Genomic DNA, 7,115 nt, shown 5'->3' with positions numbered 1-7,115 from the left:
GTGGGCTTGCTTCTCCACTGCTCTGCACCTGGTCTCATTTGCAGTTGGGCAAGGCGGCTGGGAAGCTTTACCCTTCTGATGTGGTGGTATCAGTGGGCACTCCCTTTCCATAGGGTTATACAAGGACACAAGCTACCTGATACAGAACAATCCAGACCATTGTCTTATACGCTTGCAAAGCACTCTACGCACACAGGCCCTCCTCCTGCAAATTCTTATCCAGGTGCTTAACTTCCCCCCTCAGGTGCCACAGAAATACTTGGGACACTACGGACAGGGGCTGTTTCTCTTTTATTCCTGAGATAGAAACTGCCCTTTCATATCTTGCTTATTTAATCCAGATTCCTGGGAGCGTGTCCGCCGATCGCTAGGGCTAAGTAACGGGTGGGTATGTGCCAGGGAGTCCACTTCTGCAGAAGAGGGACCATAGGTGCTGGAACTGGGGGTGCTGCTGCACTCCCTGGCTTGAAGTGGTCTCCATTAAATACAGGGTTTACAGTTTGGTTCAGTGGCTCTCAGCCCCCCTGCTATAAAAATTATTCCATCCCCCCTGGGAGGGACATCCCTAGAATTAACCAGGGTCGGGCACAGCCCCTCTGGGTCTAGCCTCGGTAGAGGGAAAACCTGGGGGGGAGCCAGGGTCTGTTTGCACCCACAACACACAGCCCCATTGCAAATTAAACCCAGAGTCTGGGAGGACCAGCGGGGTGGCGACTGGACTATCCCCTTGATCCAAAGGGGCCTGGGCAGAGCCGCCCTCTGCCAGCCAGCTCCAGACCCCTGCGCCCTCGGGCGCCCAGGCAGCGGGTGCCTTGCACCTCTGCCCCCACGTTTGCAAGAAGCGGGCCCCGAGCGCTGTCCACTTCCCACCTCCGGACCTTTCCAAGCGGGCTGCTCCCGGGCGCACCTGCCTCCTGCGCCCTGGGCGCATCGCAGGGTGCCCGCGCTCGCCTCTCCAAGCCCCCCCGTCTCCACCCAGGCGCCCGGGGAGGGCGGGGGGGGGACGAGCCCACTGTCTCCGAGCGGAGGCTTGTTGCAGTATTAAAATAATAACGCGAGAGTTGCAAGTTGCTTCCCTCTTCCCCGACCGTAAAACTGTCAAAGGTAGCCGGGAAGGGGGGCGCGGGGGATCGCGCACGAACCAGCGCCGCCTCGCCCGCTCCAAGCGCGCGTGTGTGTGTGTGTGTGTGCGTGCGGGGGCCCTGGAGAGCTCGCCACCAGCACCGAGGTAAGGAGCCCCCCCCCCCTTGGCAACCCGCCCCCCCTCCCGGCCCTTTTCCACCCTTGGCCCTGCTTTTACTCCGCCCGGTCGCCCCCTCCCCGGGCCCGGTCGCCCCCTCCCGAGGATTTTGCTGCTTCCTTTCGCGGCGCGCCTGGGATTCCTTCCCCCCCCCCCTTGCCTTCTCTCTCCCTCTCCCTCTCTCCTCCTTCTACATAAAAAAGTCGCCATTTTGCTTCACTGCCTTTTCCTCCTCCCCTTAATTATTTTTTTTCCCAGGCACAAGAAATAAAAATAGTTTTCGCCCCCTCCCTTTTGCAAAAAAAAAAAGAAAAGAAAAAACCCCAACCCCACACCCCCTCCCTTTTTCCTAGTGGAGGGTGGACACTAAACCCAGGGGGCGGAGGAGGCGATCTGGGGGGGGGCTGGGAGTGCTGGGGGCGGGGCTGGGAGTGTAAGGGGGTTTTTCTTTTTCTTTCTTTTTTTTTGCAGCGTTGGCACTTTAAAGAAGGGGGCTTGGAAGTTGCTCCCCTGAGTCTCACTGCAGCCTCCCCCAGCGGTGACAGGTGACATCCACGTGGGGCAGCCCCTGCTGCCCACACCTTAGCCTGGGGGAGGGACCGTAAGGCGGGGGGGGGGGCCTGCGGCCAGCTGAGCTCCGGAGAGGGGGGCCGGAGTACAGGCAGGTGAGCTCAGCTCACACCTGGGCAGGACACATGGCAGCCAGGTGGGCACAACTGGGCAGGGCAGGCCAAGGTCATGTGAGTCATGTGGCCGCCAGATGGGGAACCCCGGGGGATGACAGCCAGGTGGGCACCGGGAGGGGTAGGTCAGGCAAAGGGCAAAGCATGCAGGCAGGTAATGACATGGACAGACAGGGACATGACAGCTGGCTGGGCTCCCATAAGGATGGAGTAGATCAGAGACAGTACTTCCAGGTGGGCACTCCCGTGGCCCAGACCACGGATGTTATATCCACGAGGACATTGACATGGGCTGGGCAAGGTAGGGGCATTTTGTCAGCTGAGCACTCCCAGCAGGGACATGGCAGCTGGCTGGATGTTTTCATAGGACGGGCTAGGTCAGAAACATTACAGCTAAATTGTGCCTTCTATAAAGCCAGCCCAGAGACGTTCTCTCCAGGTTGTCATTGTCGTGGGCAGGCGAGGTCAGATCTGGGACGTTACAGCTGCATGAGCACTCACATAGGCTGGGGCAGAGACTTCTATGCCAGGTGGGTAGTCGACTAGGGAGGCCAGACAGGGCTGTGAATCCCATAAGTCAGATTAGGTTAATTCTGTTTAATGTCTTTTAGGTTTCATGCTTTGCCATCAGCTTTGGTGCCAGGGGGCCGGGATCTAATATGTTTGAAACAGAAACTTTAAACCATCAGAAGCTTTTTGTGTGTGTGCGTGCGTGTGTGCACACATACTCATTGTGATGAAAGATGGGCACATTTACACCCATTTTAACCTGGTTTTAGGTCTGTCCTTTCAAACCGCAGTACTGAATGATATCAATGGAAAATCTACCAGCCCTTAATTCCAGCGCAGCTTTTGTGTGGCCGTGTTGTTCCTCCACTGCTGGAGAAAGAAGGGAATTAGTCGGTTAAGTGCCGTGTGCCTATAGAAAGCGTAGGGATATCTGTATAAAACACGGAACATTTCTGTAAGAAAGTTACCAACTAGCGGATCAGCCCGTGATTTGGAGAAAGACTAACAGAAATTGCTGTGGAACTAGGGAACTGCTCAGTCCATTCATCAGAGCGTTGCCCTGGTTCCCGTCGACAGCCAGAAGAAACGATAATCAATACTGAGGGAAAGTGAATTGTCAGAAACTCACAAGAACAACAAACATCAGTTTAGCCCATTGGTTTCTGCTAGCTGTTGTTTCTGACTCTCTCCTCGTGCCGTTAGCTTCTGCGTTCTCCAGGGCAGGGATCTGTGACCTTTTCGGCACCGTCCTACCCCTGAACAACGCCATGAACATTTGCAGCAGTTTATAAATGATTAATAATAAGTAAAGCAAGTGGATATTGGCCTTCTGCACATCAGGTGTATCCTTTGCACTATGATTAGCACTTTACCTGAGAAGGTCACGCTGGTATGCCAGGGGAAAGGGATTTATTAAAGACCTACAGGCCATTGGCATGTGGCCTCACTGGGGCCTGTTAGGTCGTGGCAATGAGTAGCTAGTGGGGATCAAGCCAGGAAATGCTGGGTTAGATAGTAAGGGCCAAATTCAGGTCAGTGGATGTAACTCCATTAACTTGACCCAGCATATTTAGTGATGAGCGGAAACGGACGGGTTTTTATGCACAGCACTGTTTTCCCTCTTACAGTTAGTGTCACATTAACTCAAATAGCCATAGATTTCCAGGAAGCAACATGCCAACTTCCTATCTGCTACCTTGAAATGCCAATATCTGTGTGTCAACACTGGTCCCCCCGGACCCAGTGACATCAGATCAGTTCACAGGACAGAGAAAAAAATTGTCTGAAAAAGTTAAGTTACTGTGGTAGCAGGTTTACCTGTGTAAAACACGACAGACTTTAATAGGACTTGTGCCAGCTTATGCCAGGGCTGAATATGTCCTGCATTAGAGTGAGACACACTCTCCAAGCCCCAATTCATGTTATCCAGACACTTTTGCATGAAAGCAAGTTTGAAAAATATATGTAGATTTTGTCACCTTGTACAATTAGATTTTTCAGAGCCCGCTGGTAAATAGTCTCTCCCTCATTTGCTTTCTCCTCACTCCCATCCTTGGTCTCTGCATTATCGGGACTCCCCGTCCTATTGAGCTTTTTGAATCTTTGCTCCCCTCTTGTTCCGCCTCATCTGGCCGTTTGTGTTGGTGAGAGAGAGTTCGTTTTTGGAGTAAAAGACATTGCATTGTAGAATGCGCTGCTTTAAAAGCCTTGCTGGCAACTCCTGGCCCATGCTGCTCAGGAGAGCGCTGGAAACTTGAACTCAGCTTCCCTGTGTAGAAGTTAGGTCTGAGATCTCTAAATCACAAGGCTGGTCCATCTCTTCTACACTGCAGGGAGTCCGCTGGATCAATTTCTTTGTTCCAATGTCATAAACATAACTCCTAGCGCTGCTATATTTCAGATCTGTCGATTTCCCCTCTTCCTCCCCATTGTGAATCGCAACAGGGTTTCAACCAAAAGTTAAGGAAAGGGTGGAAAGAGGTTGGAAGTAATTGATCACCTAGTTCCAGCATGTGCCATGAAAGAGTGAGAAGTTTGGTTAAAATATGATGAGTTGATTTCTGCTCTGTTACCCTGGTGCGACTCCACTAAATCCATCAAGTTGTACCAGATTTGGCCCCCATGTAGATATAAGTAATTTTGTTATTATTTTAGGCTAGGAGGAAAGGTGTCAAAAGCAATTAGGTGGAACATAAAATATGTTGGAGAGTTTCTAAGCTGCCCCCTTCCCCCCCCCCAAAAAAAAGTTTGTTGTAAGAGAGCGTGTGCATTAAATGGAGTGAACAAAGTGGTTGGTTTGGTGGTACAGGTACATTTTTTGTTTAAAAGCTGTGGTTTAATTTTTGGAAGTGAAGTTTTTCGAGGCATCAATACTCAAACTTCCTCAGGCTCTCATGGTTTAACTGATATTATTATTAGGCGTTTGTTTAAAGCGCCTGATTTTCAAAGGTGCTAAGTACACACAATTCCTATTGAAGTCAATGGGAGTTTTCAGGTGCTCTTCATCTAAGACCCCCAAATGCCTGGGGGTTGTCCTTGCGTGTTGGTAGCTGCTTCCCATGTCTGGGGGTGAAACGCCCCCCTCTGGCATTCACACCTCACATCTGCAGCCTGACAGGAGACCATGTGATATGATTGCTCTCTCTAAATATATCAGAGGGATATATACCAGGGAGGGAGAGGAATTATTTAAGCTCAGTACCAATGTGGACACAAGAACAAATGGATATAAACTGGCCATCAGGAAGTTTAGACTTGAAATTAGATGAAGATTTCTAACCATCAGAGGAGTGAAGTTCTGGAACAGCCTTCCAAGGGGAGTAGGGGGAGCAAAAGACATATCTGGCTTCAAGACTAAGGGTATGTCTACACTACAGGATTAATCCGAATTTAGATAATTCGAATTTGGGAAACAGGTTGTATAAATTCGATTGTGCGCGGCCACACTAAGCACATTAATTCGATTTTTAACCACATTAATTCGGTGGTGTGCGGCCACACTACCCCATTACTTTAACCACAGTAATTCGGTGGTGTGCGGCCACACTAACCCTAATTCGAATTAACAAAATCGATTTAGGCACTACTCCGCTCGTCGAGGTGGAGTACAGAAATCGATTTTAAGTGCCCTTTAATTCGAATTAACTGGCTCTGTAGTGTGGACGGGTGAAGGGTTAATTCGGATTAACGCAGCTAAATCCGAATTAAAGTCGTAGTGTAGACCAGGCCTAAACTTGATAAGTTTATGGAGGGGATGGTATGATGGGATAGCCTATTTTTGGCAATTAATTGATCTTTGACTATTAGCGGTAAATATGCCCAATGGCCTGTGATGGGATGTTAGATGGGATCTGAGTTACTAGAGAATTCTTTCCTGGGTGCTGGCTGGTGAGTCTTGCCCACATGCTCAGGGTTTAGCTGATCGCCATATTTGGGGTCGGGAAGGAATTTTCCTCCAGGGCAGATTGGCAGAGGCCCTGGGGTTTTTTTTGCCTTCCTCTGTAGCGTGGGGGCACGGGTCACTTGCTGGAGGATTCTCTGCACCTTGAAGTCTTTAAACCATGATTTGAGGACTTCAGTAGCTCAGACATAGGTTAGGGGTTTATTACAGGAGTGGGTGGGTGAGATTCTGTGGCCTGGGTTGTGCAGGAGGTCAGACTAGATGATCATAATGGTCCCTTCTGACCTTAAAGTCTATGTCTATGGTGCCTGGAGAGTCTGTCATGGGACCTCCATTCCTTGGGTGAATTTCACTATACGTGCATGATGGGGCTGTGGTTAGAACCAAGAGAGTTCCTGAGTCCCGGACTTAGACTCAGTTCAAATTTTCTCTACCGCTCTCTTGCGTCTGTGTCCTTACATAGCATGTGTCATTCAGAGTTCACACAGTGAGAGAACAGAGACAAGAACCCAGGAGTCCTGACTCCCAGTCTCCCATGTAATGGTTTCCAAGGAAATGTTGCTGCCTATCAAGTAAATAATAGACTCTTCATTAAAAATTGTCTAAGTATGTACTCGATTTATGCGACAAACACAGGTATTATGGTCTGTTGCATGTCTCATTAAAACACTATAAATACGCAATAGTATGGTATACCTGAGCTATCCTGGTCTGGTAAGGAATGTGCAGGTTTATGGTTTATTGTGTTAGCAGGTTGAGCATAGCCATGTCAGGTTGTCTTCTGATGGATCTGTGTCAGTACCGTTAGTAGTAGTTGTATTTATTATTTTGTATTGTCCTAGCGCCTAAAATCCTAGTTGTGAACCAGGACCCCATTGTGTTAGGTGCTGTGTGCGTGTTTATGTAGGTGTAGCCAAATCAATTAAATCACAAAGCAGTTCTATGTAGACGATGTCCTGGGTTTGATCTGAACCTGCGCTGGGTGAATACCTCCACAGTCTCTCTTTGTATTTTGAATTTTCTTCCTTTTTGTAAAAAGAACAGGAGTACATGTGGCACCTTAGGGACTAACACATTTATTTGATCATAAGCTTTCGTGGGCTAAAACCCACTTCATCGGATGCGTGCAGTGGAAAATACAGTAGGAAGATATATATACACACACCCAGAGAACATGAAACAATGGGTGTTACCATACACGCTAGAGTGATCAGTTAAGGTGAGCTATTACCAGTAGGAGAGAAAAAAATGTTTTGTAGTGGTAATCAAAATGGCCCATTTC

The 7,115-nt window shown here is 49.2% G+C and overlaps 1 protein-coding gene across 1 annotated transcript in view; it reads left to right on the top strand.

Annotated features, from left to right (window-relative positions):
• The first annotated feature begins 1,196 nt into the window (after positions 1 to 1,196).
• Positions 1,197 to 7,115, top strand: part of ZNF512B (zinc finger protein 512B) — a 60,197-nt gene continuing 54,278 nt past the window's right edge. Inside the window, exon 1 of the mRNA XM_026652827.2 lies at positions 1,197 to 1,228. The gene's annotated coding sequence lies outside the window, so the exon portion shown is untranslated. The remainder of the gene's footprint in view (positions 1,229 to 7,115) is intronic.

This window comes from Terrapene carolina, unplaced genomic scaffold (genome assembly GCF_002925995.2).
Source record: "Terrapene carolina triunguis isolate 2854851 unplaced genomic scaffold, T_m_triunguis-2.0 Scaffold130, whole genome shotgun sequence".
Lineage (NCBI taxonomy): Eukaryota > Metazoa > Chordata > Testudines > Emydidae > Terrapene > Terrapene triunguis.
This window is presented reverse-complemented; position numbering and strand designations above follow the sequence as displayed.